Below are 22,689 nucleotides of genomic sequence, written 5' to 3'. Positions count from 1 at the left end.
GATTCAGTGGCAGATTTGAGCAGACAGAAGAAAGAATCAGTGAATTCAAAGATAGGACAATGGAAATTATTGAGTCTGAGGAATAGAAAGAAAAAAAGATTGAAAGGCGAACAGAGCCTAAGTGACCCATGGAACACCATCAGGTGGGCCAATATACATATTGTGGGAGTGTCAGAAGAAGAGAGAAAGGGGTAGAGAGCATATTTGAAGAAATAATGGCTGAAAACTTCCCAAATTTGATGAAAGACATGAATGTAAACATCTAAGAATCTCAACTCTAAATGAACACTGGAACACATTATAATCAAACTTTCAAAAGCCAATGAAATGTGCATTGGTGGTATAGTGGTGAGCATGGCTGCCTTCCGGAACCCCAAGGAACAAAAGATGGAATCTTGAAAGCAGCAAGAGAGAAGTGACTTTTCACCTCCTCAATGTGATTATCAGCCGATTTCTCATCAGATACTTAGGAAGACAGAAGGCAGTTGGCTGATATATTCAAAGATATAAAAGAAAAAAAAAAACCTGTTAACCAAGAATTCCATATCCAGCAACTGTCTTTCAAAAGTGACAGAAAAATTAAAACATTCTCATATTAAAATGTAAGCGGAAGGAGTTTATTCCATCACAAGACATGTTTAAGGTCGTCCTGCAGGGTGAAATGAAGACACTAGACAGTAGCTGGAAGCCATATAAGGAAATGAAGATCTCAATAGGTGATAATAAAGATCTCACACGGTGAGATTCCATGCCCAATTCTGACATGTGGGTGTTTTTCCCCCTCACCAAGCAATTCTCCAACGGCAGCTGGGTGTCTTACAATTTCACAATTTTGACACCATCTACTCTGAGATAGTATCAGATTCCACAGCTCAAAGGCTCAGTTCTACCAGACTGCCTTCCCTTCAGATGTCACTTGTAAGCCCAGACTGTTGTCTGTGCTTCTGGCTGACTGGTTATAAATCAGAGAGGCTCCCATGACCCCCTCCTTGGGTTCAATTAGCTTGCTAGAGTGGCTCGCAGAACTCAGGGAAACAGTTTACTTACTAGATTACTGGTTTATTATAAAAGGATATAACTCAGGAACAGCCAGATAGAAGAGATGCGTAGGGCAAGGTATGGGGTAGGGGTGCGATGCTTCCGTGTCCTCTCCGAGTGTGTCAGTCTCCCCAGATGTCCATGTCTTCACCCACCCAGAAGCTCTACGAACCTCATCTTTTGGGGGCTTTATGGAGGCTTCATTACATAGGCAAGTGTGATTAAATCATTGACCGCTGGTGGTTAAACTCAACCTTCTAGAAGCCTCTTCCCTTCTAAGGAGGTGGGGTGGTAAGACTGAAAGTTCCAAATCTCTAGTCACATGATTGGCCCCTCTGGCATCATCTCCCATTTCCAAGAATCACCTCATTAACATAACAAAAGACATCTTGATTACTCTGATTCAAGGGTTTTAGGAGTTCTGTGCCAGGAATGGGGATGGACATCACACATATATTTCTTATTATAAATCCCAATAATGCACATGGGCAATTAAAAAGCTAATATTATTTTCATGATGATTTATAACTGCACTTTTTGTTTTCTATATTATCTGAGAGACATTTTTAAAGCTATTATTCTAAAAGCTAGTATTATGGTGACTTTGGTTTGTAACATCACACTTTGTCTTCTAAACAGTTTGAGGCTAATTTAAATATTTCAATACAAAAACAGTTAACTGAACATAAGAGAAGACGGTAATGTAGGAAATGAGAGACTAAAAGCTGTGAAACGTGGAAATCAAATAGGAAAGCAGCAGAAGGTAAGTCCCTCCTTACCAAGAATTACTTTAAATGGAAATGAATTAAACTCTCCAATCAAAAGACAGAGAGACTGACAGAATGGATAAAAAAAACCATACACCATCTACAAGAGACTCATTTGAGATCCAAAGAAACTTCTCTCTGTGTGGCTGTCAGGTCATGATCTCACAATTCATGGGTTCCAGCCCTGCATCGGGTTCTGTGTTGACAGCCTGGAGCCTGCTTCAGATTCTGTGTCTCCCTCTCTCTCTCTCTTCCCCCATCCCCTGCTCACTCTCTGTCTCTCTGTCTCTCTCTTTCAAAAATAAATAAATGTTAAAAAAGTAAAAAAACAAACAAACAAGAAAAATTGCAAATCAACAACCTAACCCTATAACCCAAGGCACTAGAAGGAGAAGAACAAATGAAACCCAAAGCTAGCACAAGGAAGGAAAAATAAAGATTAGGGTAGAGATTAACAAAATAGAGAATAAAAAAACAATAGTGAAAAACAATGAGATAACAAGCTGATTCTTTGAACTATAGAGAACAAACTGATGGTTACCAGAGGGAGGTGGGTGGGGGGATGGGTGAAACAGGTGAAGGGGTTAAGAGTACATTTAGAGGGGCCCCTGGGTGGCTCAGTCAGTTAAGCATCCGACTTTAGCTCAGGTCATGATCTCGAGGTTTGTGACTTCGAGCCCCGCATCCGGTTCTGTGCTGACAGCTCAGAGCCTGGAGCCTGCTTCAGATTCTGTGTCTCCCTCTCTCTCTGCCACTCCCCTGCTCATGCTCTGTCTCTCTCTGTCTCAAAAATAAATAAAACATTTAGAAAAAAAGGTACATTTAGAGCACTGGGTAATGTATAGAATTGTTGAATCACTATGTTGTACACCTGAAACCAAAATAACGCGGTATTTAACTGTACCGGAATTAAAATTTTTAAAAACTTTTTTAAAAAACCTGATTCTTTGAAAAGACGAATGAAACTGCCAAGACTTTGGCTCGATGGACTAAGAAAAAAAGAAAAAAGACCCAAATTACAAAAACCAGAAATGAAAGTGGTGACATTGTTACTAATTCTCCATAAATAAAAAGGATTATGAAAGTGCTGTGGACAAGTATATGCCAACAAATTGGATAAGCTGGATGAAATGGACAAATTCCTTGAGACACAAAACTTAACAAAACTAAATCACGAAGAAACAGAAAATCCGAACAGATCTGTAACTAGTATGGAGATTGAATCAGTAATCAAGACGCTCCCAACAAAGAAAAGTCCCAGATATGATGGCATCATTGGTTAATCCTACCAAACATTTATAGGAAAACTATTACCAACTCTTCTCAAACTTTTCCAAAAAAAAATTGAAGAGAAAAGAGCATGTCCTTACGCATCCTGTGAAGCCAGCATAACCCTGATACCAAAGCCAGACAAAGAGACTATAAAAAAAACTAAAGACCAATATTTCTATCAATATGAACAAAAATTCTCGACAAAATACGAGCAAACCAAATTCAATACTATATTAAAAGGTTTATAAACGATGACCAAGTGAGATTTATTCCTGGGATGCAAGGGTGGTTCAATACATGGAAAATCAATCAATGTAATAGATCACATCAACAGAATGATCATCTTAATTGATGCAGAAAAAGCTCTGACAAACTTCAACACTCTCATGGTTTGAGGAAAAAACACACTCAATAAACTAGGAACACAGGGTAACTTCAGCAGAATAAAAGCCATCTTGAAAAACCCATAGCAGAAATCATATGCAATAGTGAAAGACTGGGAGTTTTGCCTGTAAGATCAGGAACAAGGCAAGGCTTTCACCACTTCTGTTCAACACAGTCCTGGAAGTTCTAGCCAGAACAATTAGGCACGAAAAAGAAATTTAAGGCATCCGAATTCAAGATTTCTCTCTGTACCACAGACGCTCTGTGTTTTAGACTGTGTTTTAGACCGTGTTGAGTTCAGGTCAGGGGATACATAAGAAAAATAAAATGGTAAACTCACCATTGATTCAGCTGCTTTCGAGGGGGGGGGGTGCTTTTCCTGCCCTCTCCCCCTGTCTCTGTCCTCTCCCCGCAAGCAAAAACAGCTCCCTGCCCTCCGTGGCTTCTCTCTCCCCCATTTCACCTCTCTGCACCACGTACCTGCCGAGTTCTATAGTTCAAGTTACATACGTTGCCGTGTCAATCCTCGGATCAGTTTTCTAGGTGTGCTAAATGGTTTGGTGTTGGTCTAGCAGCATTTCAGGGACCCGAGAGGCAAAAGAACTTCCATGCTGTTCCGCCATCTTGGCCCCCTCCTCCACTAACCATTGATTCAAAGCTCACCAGAGATTCATGACCAGACAAGGTGGCTGCTGAGGGCAAATGAATATGGAATGGCGTCTTAGTCCATTCAGCTGCTGCAACAAAATACCACAGACAAGGTAGCTTATAAACAATGGAGATTTATTTCTCAAACTTCCAAAGGCTAGACATCCAAGATCAGGGTGCCAGCATTGTTGAGAATGGGTCCTTTTCTGGGTCCAGACTTCTCATTATATCCTCATGTAGTGGAAGGGCCTAGGGAGTTCTCTGGGGTCTCTTTTGTAAGAGTCCCATTCATAAGGGTTCTATCCCTATGACCCTGTCTATCACCCTATCCCTATCTATCAACTCCCAAAGGCCCCACCTCCTAATATCATCATATTGGTCATTAGAATTTCAACATATGAATGGGGGGACCCCAAACTTTTAGGACATAGCAAACGGGTAATGGGAAAGGTAGTTATAAATATAATTATAAATGCCAGAGATGACCAGGTACAGAAATAAGAACTGTAGTAGCTGTTAAGTAATTCTTTCTTTTTTCAATGTTTATTTATTTCTTTTGAGAGAGAGAGACAGAGAGCAAACAGGGGAGGATCAAAGAGAGAAGGAGACAGACTCCTGTCAGTACAGAGCCCATTGCGGGGCTTGAACCCACAAACTGTGAGATCATGACCTGAGCTGAAATCAAGAGTCGGATGCTTAACCGACTGAGCCACTGAGCTATTTCTTCCTTTTTTGAAATGACTATGTTTGTGTGTTTTTTGAAATGAATGTTTGGTGTGTGTGTGTGTGTGTGTGTATGTATCACGTATTTTTCTTTCCTTTTCCTCTTTCCCCTTGTTAGCAAGCATAAGACATGTTCATAGTAGCTAGCTTTATTTCTCAATATGTAAACTGTAAGATATCAAAGGTGTGGAATCGGCTACGAGAAGAATGAACATCATCCAACAATGAAAAAAAAAGATATTCTATCTTTTCCTTAGGAAAAGCTTAGCAAATTTTGAGTTTTAGCTGGCGTAGATGTACACTTTAGTTACAGTGTGACTCTGCTATTCTCTTTATTTGGAGATTAAGTATGGTTTAAGGAGATATGTATGTGCAAGTCGACAAGGAGTAGACTGTGGTGGCTTTATAATGTATCAACTTGCTTGCATTGAACTACATTTTCCAGAATGTCGTCTTTGGAGTGCTTCCGATAAGGCTGAACCCACAGGAGGGATTCTTAAATTTTTTTTTTTTTGATGTTTATTTATTTTTGAGAGAGACAGAGACAGGATGCGAGTGGGTTAGGGACAGAGAGAGAGAGAGAAGGAGACACAGAATCTGAAGCAGGCTGCAGGCTCTGAGCTGTCGGCACAGAGCCCGACGTGGGGCTTGAACCCACAAACAGCGAGATCATGACCTGAGCTGAAGTCGGCCGCTCAACCGACTGAGCCACCCAGGCGCCCAGCAAGGCCACTTAGAGGCTCACACATGTTGTCCTTTATCTGCTGACTCACTCCGTTGGTCCCGAAACTTCTCCACCTTCCCCTAGACCCTTCTTCAGCTTCCTAGCTCCTGACCCAGGTGAGTGTTTAGCTCCATGACGAAGGGCCCTGGCTCCAGCAGGACACGCACATCACCGAGGTCGTCAGAGGCAACAAGACCCAACACGTGCTGAGTCCATCCTCGTGGACTCCAGCTTGTGCCGCGTGCTCCTGCCAACTCTTGCCCTCTCTGACCTTACATCTATCTTCCCCTCCTGACTGCCTGCCCGGGGGACTCCAAGTTCCCGTATGAGACTGCTTCACTAGCTCCCCAGATTGCATAAGATCCAGGAACAAGTGCCTTCACAGCTATTTATACATATATCCTGGTGGTGCTGTTTCTCTGGTTGAATCCTGACTGATACGCCCACCAAATTCTTGTGACTTCAGAACCAGAGCCTGGAACGTGGGCGTGGACCCTCGGGAGTAGGAGATCTGGCCAGAAGAGAGTTTCTATTAGCCTCTGACTGAAGCTCCCCCTCCCACCCCCGTCCTGCAAAAAGAGATGGCAGGATGGAATTTCACAGGGAACAGGGGAGGAATGCTAGATTCCATGGCTGGAAGGAAGGGCAGTAGGGGGGAGGTTGAGAAGAGAACAGGAGAAAAGATTTCCCTGCAGGCACAGAGGTGCACTCCTCATGTCGTCCTTGGAGCACCTGGATCCAAATCTGCCTGAAGCTAAGTACATTTGAGTGCACCAATAACATCCACCTCCTTTGTTGGTGTTCTGTTTAAGTCCGTTTGAAACTGGGGTTCTGACACTTGCAGCAGGCTCAACACTAATAAACCGACCTCTCAGTGAAAGAACTCATGCATACTTGCCTCACATCTAACGTGTGTTTGATTTGGGGGAAAATTAAGGAGGCTGGAGACACCATTAACAATGGCAGCTAACCTCACGGAGCGCTTATTATGCACCAGGTGCCCTTTAAACGCCACATGTATCTCAATGTCCCCATGAGGAGGCTACCAAAATTGCCCCCAGGTTTCAGATGTGGCGCAGAGGGCTTAGGCAGCCACCTCCGGGTTACACAACAGGCAAGAAGCACCACATGTATCTCAATGTCCCCATGAGGAGGCTACCAAAATTGCCCCCAGGTTTCAGATGTGGCGCAGAGGGCTTAGGCAGCCACCTCCGGGTTACGCAACAGGCAAGAAGCATCGGTGGCAAAGGAATGTCAACCCCTTCCTGACAGCGGCGACTGGGAGGACTCCCCGAGAGTGGGAGAGGGAAAGGTTGTATCCTGATTGCACTGGTCCAGGCTAGTTGACCTCTTCTTTTTTTTTTTTAATTTTTTTTTTTATTTTTGAGACAGAGAGAGACAGAGCATGAACAGGGGAGGGGCAGAGAGAGAGGGAGACACAGAATCGGAAGCAGGCTCCAGGCTCTGAGCCATCGGCCCAGAGCCCGACGCGGGGCTCGAACTCACGCACCGCGAGATCGTGACCTGAGCTGAAGTCGGACGCTCAACCGACTGAGCCACCCAGGCGCCCCTAGTTGACCTCTTCTAAGTGCCCCTGTATGGTTGTTTTAATCGTTATCACGATAATGTTATGAATAACATGCCTCACTCGGCCGTGGACCCTCCCAGGTAAGCTGATTCTATCTGTCCCACGCCAAGACCAGCGGCGCTAAAGCAGCTCCCCGGGCCCTGTGTCTTCTCTGTCATCAACCCCTGGTTTCTTCCACCGGTGCCTGTGGGCTGTTCCAGCTGCTCTCAAAATATATTCCGTGTGTGGGCTGATGAACTCCTTGCTTCATGGTTTGTAAGGAACATCAGTCCAGGGAAATGCTGAGCTCTCCAGGTCTGTTTTTTCTTAGCGTGGTCGCATCTGACCCGCCAGGGGTTGTGGTTGTTGTTGTTGTTGTTTTTAAGTTTATTTGTTTATTTGGAGGGAGACAGACAGACCATGAGCGGGGGACGGGCAGAGAGAGAGAGGAAGAGAGAGAATCCCACGCAAGCTCCATGCTCAATGCAGATCTTGTTTCGAGGCTCAGTCTCGTGACTGTGAGATCATGACCTGAGCTGAAATCAAGAATCAGAGGCGTGGGGCGCCTGAGTGGCTCAGTTGGTTAAGTGTCTGACTCTTGATTTCAGGTCAGGTCATGATCTCACGGCGTTCGTGAGTTCCAGCCCCGCGTCAGTCTCTGCGATGGTGCGGAGCCTGCTTGGGATTCTCTCTCTCTCCCTCACTCTCTCGCTCTCTCTGACCGTCCCCAACTTGCACTGTCTCTGTCTCTCTCAAAAATAAATAAATAAACTTTAAAAAAAAGAGTCAGAGGCTTAACTGACTGAGCCACCCAGCCACCCCCAGAAGTTGACTTTTAAACCCAGTCTATGGGGTGCCTGGGTGGCTTAGTTGGCTAAGCATTTAAGTCTCAGACTTGGCTCAGGTCATGATCTCATAGTTTGTGGGTTCGAGCCCCATGTAGGGTTCTGTGCTGACAGCTCAGAGCCTGGAGCTGCTTCAGATTCTGTGTCTCCCTCTGTCTCTCAAAAATAAGCGCTAAAAAAATAAAAAAAAAAAACAACAGTCTTCGATAACAAAAGGCACTTCCGGAAGTGGCGGAGTCCTCTTCTGTGCCCCGCAGCTGTGTGCAATCTGTATCCTAAACCTAGTTGCCAGGATCTGATGGGAGAAAGTGTGAAAGAGGTCATTTACAAGAACATCTCCCTTGCACCGGGGTAGTAGCCTTGTGTGACTCGTGCTTAGGATAAAACCCAAACGCCCCGCCCTGCTGCAGGCCCTGCCTGGCCTGGGCGCCCGCACCCGCAGCCCCGTGTCCGCGGCTCCCGCCCTGCTTCCACTCGCTTTGCACTCCAGCCTCAGGCTCGGACTCACCTTCTCTCTCGGCACAAGGCTTTTGCACATGCTATGCCTTCTCCCTGACACACTCTTCCCTGCATTCTTTATCTAGTCGAATCCTCACATCCTTCAAGTTTCTGCTCAAATTTCATGTCCCCAGAAAAGCCTTCTGGGAGCCCCTATATGATATGCTCTCGTGAATTCCCGTACTTTTCCTTCACAGCATTCACATGTTTATATGTGTGTGTGGTTATTTCAGTAAACTGTTCACTCCCTTTGAGAACATAAGCTCGGAGCACCTGGTGGTTCAGTGAGTTGAGCATCTGATTGACTCTTGATTTCAGCTCAGGTCATGATCCCAGGGTCGTGGGATTGAGCCCCACGTTGGGCTCTGCACTGAGCATGGAGCCTGCTTAAGATTCTCTCTCTCTCTCTCTCTCTCTCTCTCTCTCTCTCTCTCCCCCCACCCCTCATCTACCCCCTCCCCTGCTCATGGTCTCTCTCTCTCTCTCTCTCTCTCACTCGCTCTCTAAAAAAAAAAAAAAAGAACGTAAGCTCCGTCCATGCAGGGAACTGACCAGTAGTGTGCTCACAAATGTTTAACGAGCAGCTATATAGGGTGTTCACCTTAAAGTCAATTATTTTGCCAGCAAAATTGGATTTCTTTGGGAATGGCATAGATTGCAATTTGGAACGTGCAAACAATGGCAGAACCATAGGCAAGTCCAGAGAACAAAGGAGAGGAGTATTATTTTATGGAGAAAAAGGAGGAAGTCGGGAGCTGTTGTTCTGAATGGAAGTCCATCGGAGAAAAGCAAGAGTGATAGTGGTTTCTCATTGGCTGAGCTTCCGAGCGGTCCATTTTTTAGGGCCTTTAGTTGATCATTCTTTCCTGTTGGGGATTCTTCCTTGGGGTCTGTAGGAATTGACAATTCTTCCTGTAATCGACATAGAGCAGTACGGCCCCCTTCCAGCCTCCCACTGGACTTTAGTAAGGTTTCCTTTTATTGATTTCCAAAGGGGTAAGGTGTGTGTGTAGGGGGACACTGATTGATAGCTTTTGATGACTGGTGTGGCCTGTCTCAAGCCACCCGTGTGATTTCAACCAAAATTCCTGAAAATTTTAACGATTCCTGCCAACTTGTATCAACCAGCTCCAGCACGCCACTGCAGCTGAAACCCCAGCACCCAGCACACATTTGTAGAATGAGTGAGTGAATGAATGAATGAATGAATTTAATCCCACAGAAATAGCTTCCCCTATTTGTACCTATCCATGGCACATTCTTATCTGTCCACTGTAGATTTTTTAAAAAGGAAAACTGTGATGGTTTTATCAAGCAAAGTGTATTCAGCATAAAGGAATGTTCTTTGGGTACAACCTTCCCATTTTTTCCTGATGTTAAAACATCCTTTCTTGCACGTAATTAAAGCTTTGCAGACTGTGAGTAGTGACTCATTAGTGGTTCATGACATCAATTTAGAAGGTCATGAGAAGCATTTTTAAAATGAAATTGAGTAGAAGAGAAGAGAAATTCCAAAGTATCAGAATTTGTCTTGGGCTATTAGGAAGTATTGTTTTGGGAAACTTCCGTTGTGAGCATATGTTCATCCTGACTTGTGATGTAAAGTGACACTTTAGAGTCAAGAAAGTTTGAAAGCCACTGGGATTGACAGCAATATTTTTTTTAAAAAAAAAATTGATAAACTTTATTTTTAAAGCAATTTTAGGTTTGCAGCAAAATTGGGTGAAAAGTACAGAGATTTCCCATAAAACTCCTATGCCCACAGCCCATGCAGGCACAGCCTCCTTCCTGTTATTAACACCTCCCGCCAGAGTGGTCCATTTGTTACGATCAAACCCACAATGACACATCATCACCCAAAGTACATAGTTAACATTACAATTCACTCTTGGTTGTGTACATTCTATGGGTTTGGTCAAATGTATGACACGCCAATCATTGTCTTATCGTACAGAGTAGTTTGACTGCCCTAAAAATCCCCTGTGTTCTGCCATTTCTTTTTATTTTTTTATTTTTTATTTAAAAAATTTTTTTTAACGTTTATTTTTGAGACAGAGAGAGACAGAGCATGAACGGGGGAGGGGCAGAGAGAGAGGGAGACACAGAATCGGAAGCAGGCTCCAGGCTCTGAGCCATCAGCCCAGGGCCCGATGCGGGGCTCGAACCCATGGACCGCGAGATCGTGACCTGAGCTGAAGTCGGACGCCCAACCGACTGAGCCACCCAGGTGCCCCTGCCATTTCTTTTTAGTGCTGCTTGATGTTTCATTGTCTGGATGGATATACCACAGTTTACTGATCCATTCACCTGCTTAACAACATCTTAGTCACTCCCAAGTTGGGGTAATTGCAAATAGAGCTGTGATGAACATTGGCTGCGGGTGTTTGTGTGGACCCAAGTTTTGACCTCCTTGGGTTAATCACCAAGAAGTGCTCTTCCTGGGTCACATGGTAAGAGTAGGTTTAGATTTGTTAGAAACTGAAAAACTGTCTTCCAAAGTGGCTGGACCATTTTGCACTCCCACCAGCAATGAGTGAGAGTTCCTGGTGCTCCACATCCTCGCCAGTATTTAGTGATGTCAGTGTTTTGGATTTTGGCCATTCTGAAAGGTATGTAGTGGTATCTTGTTTGGATTTACATTTCCCTGATGACACATAATGGTGCACATGTTTTTATATGCTTATTTGCCATCTGTATATTTTCTTTGCAGAAGTGTCTGTTCAGATCTTTTGCCCATTTTTTTTAATCAGAGCAGTGCTTTTAATTTACTAGTTTTGTTTTATTTTCCATGTCCTTACTTGCAAAATTTTTCAAAAACAAGAACACTATATCAATATATCTATATCTATCGATCGATAGATAGATTGATATATATATATCAATATCGGACTTCATGTTTTTGTGGCACATTTTACCAGTGTCTAAAAAAACAAAACAAAACAAAAAACCACCAAAGTCTAAACAAAACCACCCAGCTTTCCCGAGACCCTGTCTCCCATCCCTCAGTGACCTAAAGGGTTAAGCCCACTGAGCTCTGAGAGATGATAGAGATAATTGGTAGATAGATAACAGGTTGATAGATGAGAGAGAGAGAGAGAGAGAGAGAGAGAGAGAGGAAGGTGTCTGGCTTGGGGACCAGGGAACTTCCTGTTCTAGACTACCCCCCTCCCACTCTTCCCCAATGCCCCTAGTTATAAGTGTTCATCCCAGAGTTGTGGGACCCTTTTTAGTCTAGCTGCCCCCACCTGGTGACAGCATGAGCAGGGCAGGGAGCATCATAGGGCTGACGCTTGCTGTTCCCATCCATCCTACATGCAGGGGACGGCCCTTAGCTGACCCTTAAGAGCTAAGGTAAGGGTTGGAGGAGGGTTGGAGGTGAAGTTTGACCCAGGCCACTGGCAGTCACATGTCCTGCCAAGAAACCTCTCCAGATTGTAGCTGGCTGAACAAATGACGTTGTGAATCAGTTTTCCATCTGCTGCCTGGAGCCCTGCACTAGACACTTTTATCTGCGTGAGTTCATTACGTCTGCACCCCTGCTGTGTGAGCTGTGCCAGCACGCGCATCCATGATGGGGAGGAGTGATGGGGCGGGGGGGGGAGAAGCGTGGAGGTACTACGGTGAGCCTCAGTTTTCAGAGAACAAGGTCACACAGCCAGGAAGCCACCGTCACGGCTGGAATCTGAGCACTGGGGAGTCATGTACAGGTAACCGCCGTGCCAGCCCTCTCCCAGAGATTTCACGACAGCCCTAAGGTGGTAATGATAGTCCTATAGTGGCTGACCCTTAGGGGGCTCCTGTATGAGCCAAGCTCCATGCGCTCCGAGTGCCTCAGATAGGTTGTCTTCAGAGGACGTGTCTACTGTTACGCCCGCTTTACCGAAGAGGAAATTGAGGCACAGAAAAGGCACAGTCACCTTGAAAAGAGCAGATAGGGAGTGCAGCTGAACCTTGAGCCCTCTGAGCACCTAGCCTGTGCCAGGGTGTGTGCTGGGCACCGGGGTGACAGCTGTGACCGCAGCAGTCCCACCAACATGAAAGCCTCAGGGAAAAGGAAGTAAAGCAGGTCCCCGTGACCGGGAAGGAGCTGTGGGGCAGGGGGCTGGTCCCTCAGTTGGGGTGGTCAGGGAGGGCTGCTTGGAGGAGGGGACCTGGCTGAGACCTGAGGGCTAAGAAGGAGCCAGCCTCGCAAAGTTCTTGGGGAAGGGTGTCTCAGGCAGAGGGAACAGCAAGCACAAACAAATGTCTCGAGACGGGAACAAAAATTTGGTGTGTTTGAGGAACAGAAAAAAAGGAAGTGAGAATGAGAAGGGAGAGCAGGAGGGAAGGGTGGGAGGATGGGGAGGGGAGGGGCAGGGAGAGGGAGAGGAAAACAAGCTTTGGACAGGGGGAGGGTTTCTGGGTGGCCCCAGCAGCCTCAGAAGGGGAGGGAGGGCTGTGGGACGTGGTCTCCAAGGTAGGGTTCACTGTCACCCTCTCCTCCTGGCTCTTGAGGAGTGCATACACCTCTCCCCCTTCCCCACTCAGGCTGTCTGCCCTGTCCACTTCCCCTGCGGTATCTACAGACTGACCCCAGCTCCCCCGTTGCTACAGAGCTCATGGCTTCCTTCTGAGCGGGAAGACAGGGCTCTTGTATATAGTTCCTGCCTGTAGGCATTCATTCATTAATTCATTTATCCACTCACCCATAGAGTGTTGATTTGTCTCAGGTCTTTTGCTTTTGCAGGTCCCTGTGCCTGGCACATTGTCTTGTATTCCTCAGGGCTCTGCTTCCCATGGTGCCTCTTCCAAGATGCCTTCCCTGACTACCCCCAGCTAATTTAGCCCGTTATACCCTGTTAGCAACTGTACTGCTCTTCATGATAAAACAGGATAGGCTGGTGCTCCCAGGGGCTCTCTCTATATGTAATAGATATATTAGCCCAATGGGCACTCATTTCCCTTCTCGTTTTCTTTTGGGAACCATCCTTTCCTTCTCTTTGTGCAATTTGTTGATGTCAGCCCCATTCCCCAGCTCCACGAATGAGCACATCACCCAGGGAAAGCCAATGAGAGACGGCTGCAGGACTTTTGCTGGAGCTACTGGAACGCTGAGTTTTGTGCTGCCGTGGTTGCTTACCTGGTAGGCTGGCAGGCTGGCACTGCCGGGGGAGGAGAGGGCCTGCCTAAAAACGAAATCAATACCGGGGGAAGAAAAGGTGAGAGAAGGAGAGATGTACAGTCCTGAGATTGTTGGAGCACCTGGATCCAGCCATACCTGAAATCCAAACTCCCTCCCGCTGGACTTTTTCACTGTAAGAATCAGTAAGTTCCCTTGGTGCTTAAGCTAGTTTGGGTTTCCGTAGCCTCCAAGATAACAAAGCCTCAAAGATATGCAGGCGGCCAAGCTTAGGTACTTTCCCCTTGAGGCATGTGGGCAGGTGTTTCCCTCACTCAGAAGTCACGTCCCCTCTAGAGGCTCCTTTTCTACAAGGCCTGAATGTTTGGGGTTCGCTCCACCTGAGGCAAAAAAGCAGAAGCAAAGTGTGAGGCCAGAGGTGGGGTGCCTACAGAAACAGCCATGCGACCAGCAGCAGGAAGTGGGGATCTGCATTATTACTGTGCTAACCCATTTCCCCGCTTCTTGGTAGGCTGAGCCCTGATGGTCTTAGCTTGTTTATTAGCTCTGTCCATGTGTTTCGGGGAGGTGTCTAAGCCAGTCATAGTTCCCCAGTCTCCCGGTCAGTGACTGGTTCTGGAAGGAGCCATGACTCACAACTAGACAAGAACATGTGAGGGTAAGTCTGCTGGGAAGTGGTTAGGGGAGGTTTCTGGAGGAAAATGGTTTTGCTCTTAAAAAGTAATGCAAGGGAAAGACGCTTCCCTTTTCTGCCTCCCACAGAAAGTACGGCGGCATGGGGAAACACCAACTGATGGTGGGATTTTGTTTTCTCGAACTCTTAGTCTAAAGCAGAATCACGACAGAGTCTGTGTTTGGTTTTGCCCTCCCACCACGTGGGAGAAAAAAGGGGGGGGTGCTAATAACACTCCCCTGGTTTAACAACAACAAAAAAACACCTCACAAATATTTAGCCTTTTCAAAATCTACATGCCCACTTAAGTATTATTCCCAGGGCAATAAGTTATTAAGTAAGACAAATCAGAATTACAGATTTTGGAAGGTTGGAGCTGCCTTTCACAAGATGTAGCAATCTCTGAAGTCTGTATGGCCTCCGAAAAGTATTTGCAAGGGGAGTTTTACGTTGCCGAGGAGTGTCTGATTTTCTGCAGCTGCAAAGAAAGATCATTTTTCTGCTTCTCTTTCTGCAATTTCTTTCACCAGCACTTTGAAGAGCCTATAATCCTCAAAGCCAAGAGCAGGATTTGCACTAAGTCCCAAGAGCAAACCCGGAGAGGCTAAACACTTAAAATGTAGGGGGGAGACGGGCAGAGTAGGATTTTAGCAAAAGGAAGTATAAGGCTGTTGTGTTCTGCCTCTAGAGGAAATGAGGGTTGGCACAGTGGCAGCTATGTTGCCACCTTAAGGGAAGACACTGCCCACGTGCTAAGGAATCTTCATCCGACACCATTGAACGTGAACACCGTTCACAAGAACACCGTTCAACGGGTGGGCTGACCGCTGTACAACCTCCCTACCTTGGTGAGATTAGCTGTTTGGGAAAATAATAAAGGCCTTTAGTTTTCAAGGTATTTGGAATTTCTTGTTCCCTTACCTGCAGCCAGCAGCAGCCTACGTGATACACCCAGAGTGCGTGGTACACACGGGACGGCATGGGAACGTCAACAGTATGGCCCGTTCGGTGCCCAGAGCACTGCCCTCACCAGACACGGTCCTGGCTGTCAGCGTGAGAGCCCCCCCATTCCCTCCCGGCCCAGCCACTGCTGGCATCATAGTGTTGATTATGCTTTCCATATTCTTCAGAGGGGAACAGTCGTTATGTTTTAAACTCTAACCACCAACCCACAAAGTCTGGTGAAGGTCACTCCCAGAACGTACGTGTCATCGACCCTGATAATTTGACAGTGAAGGTAAAAAAATATCAGAGCCATGACTGCCTTTGGGGGTGGGGTGGGGATGACCCAAGCAGGTAACTTTGTGGGGTGATGGAACTGTCGTTTGTGTCAATAGGGGTTGGTATGACCCGTCTATGTGCCAGTCAAAACCCAGTAACCTGCCTTGAAGATTTGCGCATTTCATTGTATGCAAATTTCACCTCACAAAAGAACCGTGGGGAGCCTGGGTGGGGTGGCTCAGTGGGCTAAGCAGCTGACTTCAAATTTTTTTTTTTTAATGTTTATTTATTTTTGAGACAGAGAGAGACAGAGCATGAATGGGGGAGGGTCAGAGAGAGGGAGACACAGAATCTGAAACAGGCTTCAGGCTCTGAGCTGTCAGCACAGAGCCCGACGCGGGGCTCGAACTCACGGACCGAGAGATCATGACCTGAGCTGAAGTCGGCTGCTTAACCGACTGAGCCACCCAGGGGCCCCAAGCAGCTGACTTCAGCTCAAGTCATGATCTGAGCCAGTTCGAGCCCCTCGTTGGGCTCTGGGCTGACAGCTCAGAACCTGGAGCCTACTTTACATTCTGTGTGTCTCTCTCTCTGCCCCTCCCCTGCTCTTGCTCTGTCTCTCTTTCTCTCCCAAAAATAAATAACATTAAAAAAATTTTTTAAAAGAACCGTAAGGATTGAATTCTAATTAGTGATATGGACGCCGAGATATTTAGAAGTTAAAAGTGCAGATGTCTGCTTGAAAATACTTCACTTTAACTCATTTAAAAATCCAGCAAAGAAATCATGTGGTTGAATAAATAGAGGATGGACAGATAGGTATGTGATAAAGCACATGTAGAAAATTGTTAACAAGGGGCGCCTGGGTGGCTCAGTCAGTTAAGCGTTCGATTTCGGCTCAGGTCACGATCTCGCGGTTTGTGGGTTGGAGCCCCACGTCGGGATCTGTGCTGACAGCTCGGAGCCTGGAGCCTGCTTCGGATTCTCTCTCTCTACCTCTCCCCTACTCGTGTTCTGTCCCTCTCTCTCTCTCAAAAATAAATAACATTAAAAAAAATTTTTTTAACGTTAACAAGTGTAGAATCCAGATGATAGGTGCATGGGAGTCATGGTAAAATTCATTCACCTTCTCTGTAGGTTTGAAAATTCTCATAATTCAATGTTGGGGGGGGGGTGCAGGGAAAGCCTATGGAGAGTCAGGAAATTGAGTCCACTGCTGTGGAAGATGCTCACATCAATGGTGGCTCGGGGCATCTGGGTGGCCCAGTCCGTCAAGAGTCCCATTCTTGTTACTGGCTCAGGTCGTGATCCTGCCGTTCTGTGTCAGGCTCTTGATTTCAGCTCAGATCATGATCTCAGGGTTCCTGAGATCGAGTCCCACAGCGGCTCTGAGCTGACAAGTGCGGAGCCTGCTTGGGATTCTCTCTCTTCCTCTCGCTCTGCCCCTGCCCCATCTCAAAATAAAGAAATAAACATTAAAAAAAATAATGTCGGCTCAAATCGGGCAGAAGCCTGGATCTTTCTTGGTGACGGCGCCCTTCTCTCCTGCTGGGGGGCCAGCCGAGGGTGTTGTTCTCAGTGGCTCACAGTCGCCAGGTCCAGGGAGGAAAGGCAGGAAGGGGAAATGGAGATCCGTCTGTGGTTGGGACTTACAAAGCTAAGGGATGACAATTATAATTACGACAATAGCCAGCATACCCCCTTACGGGAGGCGCGGCCCTCTTCCAAGGGCGTTACGGGGTTCATCCCTGTGACCCTCACGACCTTGTGAGGTAGGTACCTGCTTTTGTTCTCATTTCCGGATGTGGAAGCTGAGGCCCAGGGACGGTGAGCCGAGTCATTTTGTCAGGAAGGACACGGCATGAAACGAATCCTCATCCCCCGGGGCAGGAAGTCAATGGCTTTGCGGGTGACACTGACGAATCAAAACCCAGAGGCATAAACATCTTAAGAGATGGGGAGATGGTGATGGAAGGGTGACAGGCCGCCGTGACTACTGCTTGTGTCTGGAGGGAGGAAGTGGTGGATGGTGGGTGAGGGAGGGGGTGGCAGGCACAGAGGCCACAGCTGCTATGTCAGGAAATGAGGGCGGGGGGCGCCTGGGTGGCTCAGTCGGTTGCACATTCCAACTTGGTCTCAGGTCATGATCTCACGGCTCATGAGTTCGAGCCCCACGTCGGGCGCTGTGCTGACAGCTCGGAGCCTGGAGCCTGCTTCGGATTCTGTGTCTCCCTCTCTCTCTGCCCCTCCCCTGCTTGCGCTCTCTCTCTCTCTCTCTCTCTCAAATATAAACATTAAGTAAATAAATAAATATTTTACAAATTAAAAAAAAAAAAAAGGAAATGAGGCCCGAAGGCGTGAATCTGGGAGCCGGGCAGGTTCTGCTCGTGAGCTCCCCAGTGTCTGCCCGGCTCATTCACGTCAGCATCCACACCCACTGTTGGTATCCGGGATGGGGGTCAGCAAAATCAGCACCGATGAGCGAGGCCGGTGGAGCCGGACAGCCTGCCTGCAGGGAAGACCCCGGCTGGACGCACCAGACGAGGAGCGGCCCACAGGGGCACAGCCACAGGGGCCTCTCCCAGCATCAGGCCGGTTCTGCAAAAACCGCCAGTGAAGACAGCAGCACCAGCTGCCCCCACCAACACTCCGAAGCACATTTCTAGCCAGGCGCTGCTCTAAGTGTTACAGGGCCGAGAACTGATTCCAAACTCGGGTTCGGCCGCTCGCCGCTCTAAAGCCAGTACTCGAGACCCAAGTGAGGGTGGGAAGGCAAGGTTGCTTTATTCAGGAAGCGGGCAACCCGGGAAGATGGTGGACTGATGTCTCAAAACCACCTGCCCTGTCCAGGGGGAGCCGGAGGGTTTTAACGCAGAAGGCACAGGAAGAGGGCAGGGGCTTGCGTGCGGGAGAAGCTGGCGGCCAGGCCATTCGTCGTAGGTCCACGCGACCCTGAACGGACTCGGCATCAGGGACGGCTGTTTTCAAATGTGGTCATGCCTTCTCTTCTGGGGAGGTGTGGGCCTTCCTTCCCAAGGCCAGCGGTCTGCAAATCTCGAGGAAAGTTCTTAGTTCTTCTACAGAACAAGGGACTTAGGTCCGCAAGCCAGGGGCTCGTGGACTTGAAGCAGGTTATCCCTTAAGACCTGCTGGAGCGCTGTTACGTAAGCACTACACGTGCATTAAGTCACTCGATCCTCCTGGCGACAGGGACGGGGAGGGGACCCGGAGGCACAGGGCGGGATCCCATGAAAGGCCGTGGCACCGGGGATCCCCCGTGGGAACCTGCGGCCACGAAGGGTCACTGCAGCGTAACGTTAGTCAAACATCAGCTTGCCCGAAGGTGGACAGTTACGTGGCTCACTTCCAGTGCCCTCGGCTTGAATCTCAGCCGCAGGAGCCACATCTGCGCACAAGTGCAGAGCAAACCGCCACGGAGGAGCCACCGGGCACGCGCCTGCATCGGTAAAATGGCAATAGTAGGAGCACTTCGCAGAGAGTCCACTGAGGCCGGCGAGCTCCTCGTGTGGGGAACTCAGGGCCCAGCTGGCCCTCTCTAAGGCCAGTTAGTGTTAGCGCTGTGATTCTTGCCTTGATAGAAGGTCAGCGAAGGAAGAAGGAAGGAGGGGAAGAAGGCAGGAAAGAGAGACGAGAGAAGAGTACATCTTCACACTGAAGGGGAAAGAAGGCAGTGAGGAGGGAGGGGTGGGATGAGAGACAGAAGAAGAAACGTAAAGCAGGTGGAATGTTCCCGAAGGTTCCCACGAACAGCTAAGCTTTGTCCTCAGTGGGGTAGATGGGTCCCGACCACACAGCCAAGCAGGTTTTCTGAGCGGGTTAAGAGTCTTCCTGGATCCATTTCCACCTCTGCCATGTCCCAGCTGAGGCGACGAGCAAGTGACCTTCTCTCTCTGAGCCTCAGTTTCCCCGTGCCAGCAGGTTGGGAACCTGAGGAGCCCATGTAGCCAAGCATGCTTGCTGTCTTTGTTAAGGGGCAGGCGGTGACGCCCAGATTCTGCTCATGAGATGTCATTACATTCACCCAGTTCTCAGTTGGTTGACAAATCAAAAGGATATAAATAGCCACGTTCGGTTTCTCATAAATGCATTAAAAAATGACTTGGCGTCTTGCCCAGGCTCCCCATCGGGGCGGTGGGCAAAGACTGTTTTGCAGAGATCTAGCGGGTGTCAAGGTCACGGGCTCAGAAGGAACTGCGGCTGCCCGGTGGCACCAGGTGTCGTCCCTCTCAGCCCATGCCCTCTTTGGCACAGGCTCACGCCGCCACTCCGGGCCCTGGCAAGCCCTGCCCGGTGACTCAGGCCCGGCCACTGCCCGTTTGCCAGGACTCAGCCCTCTGGCCCAGCCTGCATTAGGTCAGTCTGTTCACAAGCGGGTTCTGGGAAGGCTGTGCCAGGCTGTGGGTGGAGGGGAGAGCAGGGAGACACAGACACGGTGAGGGGAAAGACTGGGCTGTCCTGGGGCCCCCCTCCACCTCCCTTCCTAAAGTTCTCAGAGGCTGACCTCACCCCTGGCTCAGAAGAGGGACGCTGGGGACAGCAGATACAGCTTCTGGACTCCACTGTCTGGATTCAGTTCCTCGCTGCCCCACACGTGACCTCAGGCTTATTCACCCTATCAGTGCCTCACCTTCCCCATCTGCAAAATGGACATAATAGCAGTGCTACCCCATAGGGTTGCTGGAAGGTTTAAATGGTTCAATGGATATTATTACCGTTATGTCCTGATGCTCCCAACAATGTCAGGCACAGAGTATCTTCTCTGAATAAGGCTTGCTATTATGACTACTTTTCTGTGAAGTAGTTAACAGCAAGGACTCTGGAGCAGCCTCGTTGGGTTCAGCTCCCGGCCTGGCCACTCATTACCTGTGAACCCTTAGACATGGATCTTAATCTCTGTGCCTCAGTTCCCTCATCTGTAAACTGGAGATGATGATAACCTCATGGGGTGTGAGGACTAAATAAGTTACCACCCGCCAAGTGCTTAGAACAGTGCCTGGCCCACAGTGAGCACTCTGCCGTTGTTTCTGTCGTTGTGAGAGGTATGCTCTCCTTCCACTGCGGTGTAATCCCGGAGCTGCCCTCATCTCTTGGGAAGCATCTGCCTGAGGATTAAGGCAATGCAGAAAAAAGTGGAGTGAAGACAACGTGGGAGGACACTGTTTGAGCACCTGGATCTAACTGTGCCTGAAGCAGAACTACTCTTGGACTTCTCCACTCCAAGAGCCAACACGCTCCTTCTGAGCTTGAACCACTTTGCCTGGATTTCTGGTACTTGCAGCCAAAGGTGTTCTGACTGATACAGAAGGCTATTGGAGCCTCAAACAACACAGAGGGGAAACACATGGGGTGGTGGGGAAGCTAAGGAAAGGAACACGAGTGATACAGCTGGGAAGAGTTAGTTTCCTCCTCCTGGGTTAGAAGCCCAGCCGTGTTCCTTGCGGCCTACGTAAAGCGATTACAGAAAGGATGCAGCCCATCACTCCTCCCTGTATGCATTCTGCCAGTGTGACTTTGCTCCTCTTCCCATCAAAAGATGGAGTCTATTTTCTCACGCTTACAATCTGGGCTGACCTTGTAACTTGTCGTGGCCAATAAAACACAGAGAAAGGGATGCTGTGCTACTTCTAAGCTTAGCCTGTGCAGCTTCTGCTTGCTGTCCTGCAGCCTTGCCATGACCTCGTGAACATGTCCAGGCTAGCCTGCTGCGGGTAGGAGACCGAAGGCTCCCCAGCCAACTGCCACCCAGCCCCTGAAGCAGAGCCATCTAGCTCCCGGTAGACCAGAAGAACTACCCAGCTGAGCCCAGCCTGTTACCGACCTACAGAATGGAGAGGTAAAGAAATAATCGTATCAAACCGCTGCATTTTGAATGGTTTCTCCTGCAGCAGTAGATAACAGATCTTATTTAATCCAGCCTCGCCCAGGGGTCTTGCCCAAGCCTAACCTTCAAGGCACATGGATGGCAAGCCAAGGCCACTCTGCCCAAGTCCCTGGTCAAATGCTACCTCAGAGCTTGGGCCTCAAAAGGCCCTGCAGCTTCTGTCCACTTTCTTGGACCCTTCCCACCGCCTTGTGGACAAGCCTGGCTCTCTGCCTGCTGGAGGATGAGACCACGTGGAGAGCCCAGCTGCCCCAGCCCACTGTCGGCACCTGGTCCAGCCTGGACGGCCGACTCCTGCACACGTAAGGCACCTCAGCCAAGACTGGAGGGCCAACCCCAGGCCGCTGTTGATCAGAGAAGCACGAATAATCTTCTGGTAGTTTGTTCACAAGCGGGTCGCTTGACTTGTAAGCAATCTACCCAGCTGGTCACTAGACTTGTAAGCAATCATAGACTCTTACTATTTTAAATCCCTGATTTGGGCGGATGTTTTTATTTTGCAGCCGTAATTGATACACTGTGTATCCATAGGCAAGTAGATTTACCTTTCTAGCCCTCAGTTTCCTCCTGTGGGGAAAAAAAAAATCACTTGGGATGGTCGTGAGGATGCTGTGCACTCATGATCCTAAAGATTTTGGCACAGTGACTGGCAGAGACTAAGCACTCAACTAAGGGAAGTTGTTTTAAAAAGAGGTAAAACGAAGGGCAGACAGCTGACAAACACCCCCTCACTTTGCACCTCCCTGCCTTGTCTGGCCAGCTGTGGCTCATTCCAGAGATGACCAGTGGTCCATAGATTCCCAAGCCTTTTGTCCTTTTTTTTTTTAAATTTTTTTTTAACGTTTATTTATTTTTGAGGCAGAGAGAGACAGAGCATGAACGGGGGAGGGGCAGAGACAGAGAGGGAGACACAGAATCCAAAACAGGCTCCAGGCTCCGAGCCGTCAGCACAGAGCCCGACGCGGGGCTCGAACTCACGGACCGCGAGATCGTGACCTGAGCCGAAGTCGGCCGCTTAACCGACCGAGCCACCCAGGTGCCCCAAGCCTTTTGTCCTTTAATGTCACCAATGCAGAGATATTGGAGGTAGGGCTGAAAACCCTTGAGAACGTAGTTTAACACCTAGCACCCCAAGGCCTTCCTGTCCAGGAAAGGTAGCCACACAGTACTCAGAAGAAGTTTTGAACAGAGACCTAGGTTCTATCCAATCACTGCCATTTTCCTGCCACGTGTCATTGAGCCACCAATGCAACCATTCTGAGCTTCCATTTCATCCCTGTAAAATAGCGATCATTATACTGACCTCCT

General features: G+C 48.2%; 1 long non-coding RNA gene across 3 annotated transcripts; it reads left to right on the top strand.

Annotated features, from left to right (window-relative positions):
• Positions 1 to 12,833: 12,833 nt before the first annotated feature.
• LOC131499366 (uncharacterized) lies at positions 12,834 to 16,561 on the top strand. Of its 3 annotated transcripts, none has more exons than XR_009255827.1 (3): positions 12,834 to 14,243; positions 14,947 to 15,720; positions 15,951 to 16,561. It is a non-coding gene; the product is annotated as an uncharacterized LOC131499366 (long non-coding RNA). The 3 variants fall into 3 exon arrangements; XR_009255828.1 differs by having other exon boundaries at positions 12,834 to 15,073; positions 15,186 to 15,720; XR_009255829.1 differs by having other exon boundaries at positions 12,834 to 15,495; positions 15,596 to 15,720.
• Positions 16,562 to 22,689: the final 6,128 nt, after the last annotated feature.

The sequence above is a fragment of the Neofelis nebulosa genome, chromosome 17, assembly GCF_028018385.1.
Source record: "Neofelis nebulosa isolate mNeoNeb1 chromosome 17, mNeoNeb1.pri, whole genome shotgun sequence".
NCBI classification, from domain to species: Eukaryota; Metazoa; Chordata; class Mammalia; order Carnivora; family Felidae; genus Neofelis; species Neofelis nebulosa.
This window is presented reverse-complemented; position numbering and strand designations above follow the sequence as displayed.